The sequence below is a fragment of the Lynx canadensis genome, chromosome D1, assembly GCF_007474595.2.
Source record: "Lynx canadensis isolate LIC74 chromosome D1, mLynCan4.pri.v2, whole genome shotgun sequence".
Classification (NCBI taxonomy): Eukaryota; Metazoa; Chordata; class Mammalia; order Carnivora; family Felidae; genus Lynx; species Lynx canadensis.
The window spans coordinates 58,850,590-58,860,641 of NC_044312.2; positions in this window are offsets into that span (position 1 = coordinate 58,850,590).

Here is a 10,052-nt window from a genome sequence, read left to right on the forward strand (position 1 = left end):
TTTCTGCAGAGTCTTCCCTGACCTCCCAGAATGGCTCAGGTGACTTTGCTGGCTCTCCAGTTCTGTCCTCCCCCCCAACACACACCCTGTCCACACTGTGTAGTCATTGTCTCTGCTGGGGTCTCCTTGAGGCCAAGAGTCCACAGGGCCCAGTATAGCACCATCACAGATGAAGAGCACGATAGATTTGTTGACCAACAAAGTGAGTAAATAAAGCCTGGGGAAAAGGCAAAAGGTTGTGCAGAAGCCAGGGAGTCGGATCTAGGAGTGGTCTGCTTGATGGCAGGCTCTGGTGGTCGAAATATAGAGAGCTCCTTGAAGCTCTTCCCTCCCTTCTCCGGTGAATTCATCCTTCAAGATCCTGGGAAAGCAACCTTCTTCCACGAGAAACCTGGTCACTCTCTCACCTGGGCACATGACACAGTCCAATGTAGGATTTCTTTACATGTCTGTCTCTGGCCTCAGGTAGTGAGTCCCCTGAAGACAAGACCCTGTTGGATCTTCATACACCAAGCACTAATCTGGCATGAGCCCAATAAAAATTGTAAGAAAAAGAATAGATGGAGGAAATGATTTCTGAATTTGACTGTGGGTTGAACCCTCCTTGTCTTCGGGATGATATAAGTTACCAAAATGAGAGAAGTAGAGATGAAATTATTGTCTTTCTTCCAAAAGCACCCTCCAAGCACATGTGGATTAAATGTGAGCTGGGGAGAAAGACTGATAAAGAGCAGTGAAAATATATTCCCAAGCCCTGTCTTTGTCTCTGGACTTTTCTCTCTGTTGAGGAAAGACTGCAGAAACCAAACTTTAAGGGGTACCTGGGTGGCTCAGTAAGTTGAACATCTGACTCTTGATTTTGGCTCAGGTCATGATCCCAGGATCATGGGATTGAGCCCTGAGCTGGGCTCTGCTCTCAGCGAGGAGCCTGCTTAAGATTCTCTCTGCTCCTCTTCCCTGCTTGCATGTTCTCTCTCTCTCTCTTAGTAAAAAAGAAAAGGGGGCACCTGGGTGCCTCAGTTGGTTAAGCGTCCAACTCTGGCTCAGGTCATGATCTCATGGTTTGTAAGTTTGAGTCCCATATTGGACTCTGCTGTCAGCACAGAGCCCACTTCTGATCCTCTGTGCCCCCCCCCACTTCTGCCCCTCCCCTGCTCTCTCTCTCTCTCTCTCTCTGTCTCTCAAAAAATAAACATTTAAATAATAATAATAATAATAATAATAAAGAAAAGAAACCAAACTTTAAGCATAAAAGGCTCCTGAATGTCCCAAAGATGTCCCTCAGGCACTTGATCTGAGCCCATTTACTCATATTTTACACATTAGTATTGCGCCTTTGGTGATCTTGTTGTAAACAGTTCACAGGTTAGCTGTCAGCCACCTTGGGGGTGAGAAGTTCCTCTTGCAAGCAGGTCCTGAGAGAGAAGCACCTGATGGGCCAGCAGAAGGGAGGTAGAAAAACAAAGCAGTATTACATTGACAAAAGCACTTAAGAGCAACACAGATTGGGACCATTTAGTTCAAGCTGTCCTACAAATAAATGCTCTCCGGTATACCACTGGGTTTCTGCTTTTTGGAAAACTCCTTTTTGGACCGCAGTGTCCCTATCTGCAAAATGAATAGTTTCCATCAAGGATTCTAAGAGTTTATGATTCTGTAGAAGTTTCCTCACGTGAGACTTCCCCAACCCATGCAGGTCATATGACATTTCATCAAGGTCCAGACTCCAATCTTCCAGGGTTTTGGGTAATGAGGCTTTTTTGCCACAAACTCCAAGGCTAGAGACTATCTTTAGGGAGAGTCCACCACAAAGCTGGGCTCGGCCCCTAAGGAGAAACAGAACTCCCCAGGAGCTGGCACAGAGGCTGTGTGTGGCCCTTGGTTTGTTTGCTACCCACGGAAGGAGTGAAAAGGAAGCCTGGCTCTGAGTACAACGGAAGTGCCTGAGATCTGACAGTTGCTCTCAGCACTCTGCAGCCAGGAGGGAAGTAAAACTGAGCATCTGGTATCTTCTACCTTGAAAGCCCATGGGACAGCAACAGGTGAGGCCTGGTGCTGGCCCGCTCTCTGGTCCAGAGAGTAGGCTGGCCCAAGGACTTGGGGGAGGGCAGAGGAAAAAGCCATGAAACTGGTTCATGTCCTTGGGCAAACCTCTGTGCCTCTTCGGGCCCAGTCTCCATACTTGCAAAAATGGAATTGGGATTAAATTTGCTTGTGCCATATAAGGATTTCTGGAATGGTGAGCATTGGGAATACAGAGAAAATTTGGCTACAAGGAATCTAGCAGGTTTCCTTGACAGCAAGGGACTCATAGTCTGGCAGAAGATAGTTACAGAATCATGGGTTACATCATGATTATCAACATACATATAAGTGCTGAAAAACTCCCAACAGAGAGCACTTAACCCAGCCTGGAGGCCCAGGGAGAGCTCCAGAGAAGGTAAAGTGACTTGCCCAAGGTCACATAGTAAAAAATCAGTCCAGCTGGGCCAGACTTGAAAGAAAGGGGAGTTGAGAAAGACATAACTAGATAGAAGTCTAGTCAGCCGGAACATAGTGCTGTCATCAATAACTGAACAAGTCTGTGAAGGAGCATTAAGTTTGACCTGATGGCAGGAGGAAGTGGGTTTTTGAGCTGGGGTTAAAAGAGCAAATTTGAGTTTATCAGGCAGAGAAAAGGGGAGAAGGCTGAAAGCAGAGGGAAGAACACATTCAGAAGTGTGAAGTTGCTAAAAGAACCTGATGAATTCTGGAAAAATGCATATACATGTTGTGTTTGGAACAAAGAGTGTCTGACATAGTGAAACTGATGAGGTCAGGGAGGCTAGCAGGAGTCATGAGGTGAAGGGCCTAGAATGTCATGTTACAATGTGGGGCTTATTTTATAGGGCAGGGGAAGCCATAGAAGGGTCTTGAGCAGAGGTGTGCATGGTAGAAATAGCATATTAGAAGGCTTGCTCTTGCTGCTAGGAGAGCAGTGGACCCGGGTTGGGGGAGAGGCAGGAATGATGATAAGGAGGCATCTAGATCAGTGTCAGACCCAACCCCTGTTGAGAAATTGAAACTTTTCAGGAGACTACAGAGATGTTGAGGAAATGAGAACTGAAACCTAGGCCCTGCTATGGCTGTGGTCTGGGCAGGTGTGGTTAGCAAAGGAAGTGAAAGGATTAGGGTGACAGGCAGCTCAAGCCAAAGGAAGGTGGGATAGCTCCTGAGGGAATGTGGGAGCCCTGATCCAGGCTAGTGCAGGGTAAGGAAGGGGTTATGTCCCAAGGGACGCCAAGGGGGGCAGTCTGCTACTGAACGCGGTGTGCCCCACCAAGTCCCTGGCCCTCACTCCTGCCCTCATGAATCCCACTTCTTCCTGCCAAGCATTTGCTCAACTCTCTCCTGAGCTAAACTCTTCCTCCTTCCTCTCTCTGCCTTTCCAGCACCCTATGGTGCCTGACCAGGCTCTGCCCAGCCCTCCAGGGAGCCTGCCCTGAGCAGTGCAGGTTCCTGGATTCCCATAGCGCTGCCACCCACCTTGCCTAAGTGGGGATGTGACCACGCTCCGTCTTGAGGCTCCATCATGTTTCATTCTGTGGTCTTGGTTCGCCATGCCAGTCAATGTTACTTTGGTGCAGGTGTCCCTTTCTCATCAGGTTCTGCCCACAGGAGTTCTTTAGGAGTGACAGTAAGTCAGAATCAGACTCTGGGGGCCCCAAAGGAGCCACACTGCACATGCTTTCCCCTAGAGCAGGCACATGGGAGGGCTGTTCATGGGCTAGGCTGGCTGGTTCTTTGTTCTGAGGAATGTATTGAATTATGAGTCAAATAGGCAGATCCAGGTGGAGGGTCCTAGGTTAGTCAGGAGGCTGGCAGGAAGCAATTCACCTCTAAGGTTGGAGTGAAGAGATTTACTGAAGGAACTGCTGTACTGAGGTGTGGGCAGGTGAAAGGAACAAACAGAAGGATGGCGAGGCACCTACCCAGAGATGAGGGCTGAAGGAGGGGTGGGAATCATGTTACTGAAGCCCAGTGAGAAGTTGGGCTGGCTGGCAGGAATAGGATCAAGAAGGAACTGGAAAAAGCACCAAAGCAGGAAAGGAGCAGAGGGAGAAATAGCCCAAACTTCCTCTTCTCTCATCCTCTGGTGTCTTGTTTTCTTATTGTATTGTCCAAACCCAAGTGGAACTCAATTGGCAAGGGGTCCTGGTGATGAAGCCCAAATGTCCCAGCCTCCTTGGACACAGTGCAAGGCCAAGGGTCTGGGAGGGGTAGGGCGGTGGCACAAATAGAGATTAACTGTCTCGATTAACACCAGAGAGGTGTGAAAAATTGTCACACAGATGCAATATCTGGATGATGCCTATGGCCTTAACCCAGTTATTTCTCTGTGATCACTGCTGGGTTGGAGAAGCTTTTTCTGGTTGCCCCAGAGAGAAAAGCCCAAGCTTCACCTTTACATTCATTTTGTTATCATTTAGAAAACACTGTTTAGTCTTGATTGTTACAGAACTAGAAAACAGTAGAGCCATGGGGGCCTCAAGAGTAACCATCCCAACTTACACAGTGACGGAGGCCCAGAGAGAATGAGAGCTGAGCCCAGGGTCACAGGACCAATGTGAGATGACGTTGGAGAGTATGCAGTAACTAGATGATACAATTAAGGCCACATAGCTAGAAGGTAGCAGGGCCAAAATTCAAATTGGTCAGCCTGACTTAAAACTTGACTGAGCTTTTGGGCACCTGGGTGGCTCAGTCAGTTGAGCGTCTGACTTCAGCTCAGGTCATGATCTCGTGGTTCATGAATTCGATCCCTGCGTCGGGCTCTGTGCTGATAGCTCAGAGCCTGGAGCCTGCTTTGGATTCTGTGTCTCCTTCTCTCTCTGTTCCTCCCTGCTCTCTCTCTCTCAAAAATAAATAAAGATTAAAAAAAAAAAAAAAAGCAAAAAAAAAAACCCCAAAAAACTTGACTGAGCTTTTAACCAAGACCCCAAGCTGAGTGCCTAGTGGGAAGAAAGGTGATGGAGTTAGTGTGACCCAGCCCAAGATGCCTTGTCTTTCAGACCTGCCCATCCTCTCCTTTATGGTCAATACATTCACAAACCATCTGGGAGGAGTAACAGTGAGGTCACAGGCCCAGTGCAGTGTGTGAGGACAGAGGGCTGAATATGAACAGAAGACAGGCCTGTACAGGCCCTTGGGTACACCCTTCCTTAAGATGCTGTCCTGGGCCTTCTATTCTGTGACCTGGCTTCCCACACTTAATGTTCCATGGCTGATAAACCTTTGGGACTTCAGGCCTTCAAATCCATCCATCCAGCATGCCTTGTCCCAGGTGCTAGAGATATAGTGACAAACAAGATCTCCTCCAGAGATCTGTGGGGATGGAGGCATTGGCAGGATGGGTGAGATGGGCAATACACATGCCTATTACAGAGCGTGATAAACATCATAAAGGAAGATTGCTTTGAAAAATTTAGAGCAAATATCCAAGTGGGAGACCCAAGACTGCAGTCCACCTTTGTAGGCTCATTTCTTGGGATAGTCAGACTGTTCCCAAACATGGCTCAGCCCATCCAGCCTGTGCTGTTTGTTCTCCTGGGAGTGTCTACCTCCTATGCATTAAGACCCCTTCCAGGGCAGCCTTTTGGGGTCCCCTGTTGTAGACAGAGGCAGCCTTCCCCACATGGAACTACTATAGCACTTTGATTCTGTGCTTTGGAATTTCTTAAAATTTTTTAAATGTTTATTTATTTTTGAAGAAAAGAGAGAGCGTGCACGCAAGCAGGGGAGGGGCAGAGAGAGGGACACAGAATCTGAAGCAGGCTCCAGGTTCTGAGCCGTCAGCACAGGGCCTGACATGGGGCTCAAACTCACAAACTGTGAGATCATGACCCGAGCTGAAGTTGGACCCTTAACAGGCTGGGCCACCCAGGTGCCCCTGTGCTTTGGAATTTCTTATTCAGGCTCAAACAATAGTGGGGGGGGGTTCTAAATCTTGATTCTGTTAGTTTAATTTTCCATTCTCTCCTTCCTGAATACTACAATAACCATTGGCCCAACTGTGGCAGCCCAGTTCCCAAGAGGAGGGGCTGGGTGTGTCCAGAAACTATGACAGAGTAGTTAACCCCTGGACACTGGAGTAGGACCACTTGGGTTCAAATCCTGCTTCTTACTAATTGTGTGATCATGGGCAAGTTGCTTAACCTCTCTGAGCCTCAGTTTCTCTATCCTTAAAGTTTAAATAATTGGGTGTTGTGAGAATCAGTGGGTTAACACAGTCAAAGTCCTCAGAACTGTGCCTGGTACTCCATAAGCATTCAAGAAATGTTAGCTATTGTTATTACAGCTATTATTAGGAGCCAGTGGGTGTGCTTGTAAACAACTCCTCATGCCCAAGCGAAGCTGGTACAGATACACAGGCTCCACATACAGCCGCACTTAGAGATGGAGCAGGGTGGGGAACTGAAACCCCATTTTAGAGATGAACGGAGACTCAGAGAAGGCAGGGCATTCATTCGTTTAACAAATACTTTTATTTATTTTTTATTTTTTGGGCAATTTCCACATGTCAGGCACTGCCTCTTCCCACATCAAACTTACTGAATCCTCAAAGGAGGGCCCTGTGTTTTAAACAAGCACCCCTTGGTGATTCTCAGCTTCAGGCGAGTCTGGGTAAATGCTTAGGTTCTAGGATACCAGTGCAAATATCTTGCCACATTCCAAGTTTGGATTTGGGTTTTACAGGGAATACCATCTTGTGGTGACAGATTTGCATAGCAGTTAACAGCACAGCCCCGGGACCTAATGAATTGGGTAGAAATCTCAGGTTGCCACTTACTGGCTGAATGACCTTAGGGTAAAATGGGGCTGATAATAGTACCTACTTCAAAGTTGTTGTGAGAATTAAATTATTTATGTGAATGCTGACACACAGTAACTATTATAAAGTGTAAGCTATTATTATTACTGTGTCCAGCGTAGACAAGCATCAGAGAGAAGGTGGGGGTGGTGGATTTGATGCTTCTTATCCCAGGATTGGCTCTGCCTATAGCGTTGGCGGTGTCTGTCTCTTCAGGGAGACTCACCACCTGCTCCCTTCCACGGGAAGAGCTTTCCTGAGCCAGGGAATTCCCTCCTGTAGTGCCTGACAGCAGCTCCCAGCATTCTGATGCCATGCGCTCTGCCCACAGCAGCACGGCAAGAATTAGATCACATCTCGGGGCCAAGGCCGGACTGGAAAGACAGGCAGCTTTAGGTGTTGCGAGTGTCTGTTTAAGAGCCCTGAAACTGAGAGGGGGAAGTGCAGGTCCTGAGGAAGCTCCTCTCCGCTGCCTGGGCCAGCTTTGGCTGGGGGTGGTGTTCAGCTCGCCCAGGCCACAGGCCACGGGTGTGTGGATGTGCTGCAGACAGGGGAAGGGCGGGTGCCCAGGGAGGAGAGGCAGGATGCCAGGGCATCTGCCAGCCCTCCAGGACATTCATTTTGGCCCACTGCCCTCCAGCAGGGAGCAGACAAGTGTGTTTTGTTTTGGCATTAACTGGGCAGGCTATGGGAAAATAGGTGGCAGCCTTCCTAAGCTGAGTGGGGCCTCCTCCTTTCACAGGCCAGCACACAGTGGTTGTAGACCTGCCACCTCCCAATACTGCTGTCCCTCCCCTACAACTCCATCTCCTTCCCCTGGTCACTGCCTGACCCCCGCCCCGGTTCGGCCTGGGGGGTCCTCTCCAGGGAAGGGACTCACAAAGGAGTAGCATCTCAAACTGCCAGGCTGGGCTTTGAAGAAACTCCCTGGTGAAGCCCCTGTGTTACAGATGAGGAAATGAAGGTGGAGGGAGGGCCAGGGACTTCCCAGGTCTTCATGGGTGAGTCAGGGGCAAAACTGGGACTGTAGTTGGGCTCAACCCCCTCCCATGGGAATTTCTCTTTTTGTGTTTTGCTTTTTAAATTTACAAACAAAACCAGAACAAAATGAAGGGAAACTGAAGGAAAACACATGCGCATACAAAGGAAACTCACATTTGTGGGCCAGCACAGTTGCAGGCATTTTATATAAACATTTCCATTTTTAATTCTCACCACAACCCAGCCAAAAGTCATTATTCCCCTTGTAAGGACGAGGGCACTGGGTTGAAGAAAGATTTCAGAACTTGGTCAAGAACCCAAAGCTAGGCAGAAGAGGAACCAAACATCTAGCCCAGGTTTGCCTGACCCCCAATCCCTTTGATGTCAACCCTCCTCCCAAACCTGACTGTTTTACCCATAGGTCCAAGTTTCCCAGAGTTGTAATCACAGTGCAGCTCCCAGTGGGAAGGCCCTCGTTGGTGTCCTGCATAAGTGGTCATTCAACCTTCCCTGATGTATCCCAAGGCAGGCAGCCGCTAGCTTACATAGCTCCTCAGTTCTTTACAGATCACATACCTGTTATTTCACTTAACCTGTACCACCTCCTTAGGAGGAAGGACAGAATTTGTGATGTGCAAAAGCTCACATTCGCAAAGTGCCTGGCAAAGACAGGGCTAGAACCTTGGTTGCCTGCCTCCTGATATCAAAACCATGTGACTGTCCGCTCCTGCTATAGCCCTGGGACTGGCTGTCCTCTCACCTCCCCTCCCATCCCCACCAAGTTGTAACACTCCCTGGCACAGGCTGACCAGATAATTCACTGTCCCAGTGCCTGCCTCTCAGGAACCCATCTCTGGCCTTAGATCCCTGTCACCACCTGGTGGAATCTGGGCCCTGTGTGTTCGGGGCACACTGCTGAGATCTTTGGTTTGTGTGTTGAGATTGGGAGCTCCTGGAGTGCAGGGGCTGGGTCTCATCCCAGAGACCTGCTTATGACTGAACCCAGAATAAGGGACTGGTTGAGGTTGAGTGATGTTGGATGGAATTCAAGGTCTAGTTCTGCCACAAACTCACTTTGTGTCCTAGGAAGAGCCCCTGTCCTCTTCTGCTGGCCACTGATCTTGAGACGTCATTCCAGCAGGCTGTGATTCTGTCTTGAGAGCTAATGGAGGAGACAGGCATACTCCCATACCAGGTTTACCAGAGGGCTGTTTTGAGGAAATTAGTTTAGGCAGGAGCAAAGGTTGATATGTGTGTGTGGGGGTGGGGTAGGGAGTGGAAGTACAGGGGAAAGAAAGGTGATTAGGGTAGAAGGGAGGTAATGGGGATAGGGTCCACAGACTGCATTATTTGTAACAGCATCGTCAGCTAGCCTCAGTGGGGCTCAAACAGGGAATAGCTAGCATTTGGATGAGCTAATAGGTATTCCCCAGCAGCCTGAACCAATGTGAGTGGCAGATAATGAGACAGCAGGAAATGGAGTGAGGGCTGTGAACCCTAGCTGTGAGGAGGGTGGGAAGTGCATTGGTACAGTCTGGGCATATGGGATGGTGGCCACCATCTCTAGAGCCTTGGGTGGAGTGCCAATCTGTCCTGGATGGCCACTTTGAACTGTGGTGGGGTGCCGTTCACATTCTAATCATGCTCAAGGGCTGCTGCACACTTCGTATCCCTGCAGTTTCCCCTGGGAGTTCTGTGGAATATTGGGATAGCTTATCTTTCAATGCTCACTCATATGCCTGCTCTAGTCAGCTTTTAATCCTGGATCTCACTTAAATTTAGAATCACATTCCTTCTGGGAGATTGTACAGCAGCATGCTGGAGGAAGAGCATAGCTTCAGAATCACAGGAAGCCAGGGGCCAGGCCTGGCTCTCCTGTCCTAGCTGTGTGACCTTGGGCTGGTCATTTCACTTCTGATCTTTAGTCTGTGAAATCTGTGAAACGGGGTCATATGTATCATGAGAAGTTGTGAAGGTTAGAAACAATGTAAATAATATGCCTACTTCAATCCCTGAAACATAGAAGAGGCAAAATAAATGGTAGCTGTTATTAATTCCTTCCCAGGGTAAGAATCCCACCTGTGGCCTCCTTGATGGAAGGGAGTTAGCACCTACTTGCACTGCTCCAGGAATGGGGGAGCTCACCCCTTCTAAGGGCAGGTTGGCCTGGAAAACCTTCTTCCTTAGATACAGCTGAGACCAGTTCCAGTTCGGTCTCTGG